This window comes from Physeter macrocephalus, chromosome 6, assembly GCF_002837175.3.
Source record: "Physeter macrocephalus isolate SW-GA chromosome 6, ASM283717v5, whole genome shotgun sequence".
Classification (NCBI taxonomy): Eukaryota; Metazoa; Chordata; class Mammalia; order Artiodactyla; family Physeteridae; genus Physeter; species Physeter macrocephalus.
The window spans coordinates 13,384,802-13,386,253 of NC_041219.1; the positions used below are offsets into that span (position 1 = coordinate 13,384,802).

The window sequence follows — 1,452 nt, forward strand, 5'->3', positions numbered from 1 at the left end:
AGGTCTTTTGTCTCCTTAGGTAGGTTTATTCCTAGGTGTTTTATTCTTTTTGTTGCAATGGTAAATGGGAGTGTTTCCTTAATTTCTCTTTCAGATTTTTCATCATTAGTGTGTAGGAATGCAAGAGATTTCTGTGCATTAATTTTGTATCCTGCAACTTTATGAAATTCATTCATTAGCTCTAGTCATTTTCTGGTGGCATCTTTAGGATTCTCTATGTATAATATCATGTCATCTGCAAATAGTGACAGTTTTACTTCTTTTCCAATTTGTATTCCTTTTGTTTCTTTTTCTTCTCTGATTGCCATGGCTAGGACTTCCAAAACTATGTTGAATAATAGTGGTGAGAGTGGACATCCTTGTCTTGTTCCTGATCTTAGAGGAAATGCTTTCAGTTTTTCACCATTGAGAATGATGTTTTCTGTGAGTTTGTCGTATATTGCCTTTATTATGTTGAGGTAGGTTTCCCCTATACCCACTTTCTGTAGAGTTTTTATCATAAATTGGTGTTGAATTTTGTCAAAAGCCTTTTCAGCATCTATTGAGATGATCATATGGTTTTTATTCTTCAATTGTTAATATGGTGTATCACATTGATTGATTTGCATATATTGAAGAATCCTTGCATCTGTGGGATAAATCCCACTTGATCATGGTGTATGACCTTTTTAATGTGTTATTGGATTCTGTTTGCTAGTGTTTTGTTGATGATTTTTGCACCTATATTCATCAGTGATATTGGTCTGTAATTTTCTTTTTTTGTAGTATCTTTTTCTGGTTTTGGTATCAGGGTGATGGTGGCCTCATAGAATGAGTTTGGGAGTGTTCCTTCTTCTGCAATTTTTTGGAAGAGTTTGAGAAGGATGGGTGTTACTCTTCTCTAAATGTTTGATAGAATTCACCTGTGAAGCCATCTGGTCCTGGACTTTTGTTTGTTGGAAGATTTTTAGTCACAGTTTCAATTTCATTACTTGTGATTGGGCTGTTCATAGTTTCTGTTTCTTCCTGATTCAGTCTTGGAAAGTTATACCTCTCTAAGAATTTGTCCATTTCTTCCAGGTTGTCCATTTTATTGGCATAGAGTAGCTTGTAGTATTCTCTTAGGATGCTTTGTGTTTCTGCGGTGTCTATTGTAACTTCTTTTTCACTTCTAATTTTATTGATTTGAGTCCTCTCCCTCTTTTTCTTGATGAGTCTGGCTAATGGTTTATCGATTTTGTTTATCTTCTCAAAGAACCAGCTTTTAGTTTTATTGATCTTTGCTATTGTTTTCTTTGTTTCTATTTCATTTATTTCTGCTCTGATCTTTATGATTTCTTTCCTTCTGCTAACTTTGGGTTTTGTTTGTTCTTCTTTCTCTAGTTCCTTTAGGTGTAAGGTTAGATTGTTTATTTGAGATGTTTCTTGTTTCTTGAGGTAGGCTTGTATAGCTATAAACTTCCCTCTTAGAAC

The 1,452-nt window shown here is 34.2% G+C and overlaps 1 protein-coding gene across 7 annotated transcripts in view; it reads left to right on the forward strand.

Annotated features, from left to right (window-relative positions):
* Nucleotides 1-1,452, forward strand: part of NAV3 (neuron navigator 3) — a 258,060-nt gene that overhangs the window by 208,423 nt on the left and 48,185 nt on the right. The window lies entirely within an intron of this gene.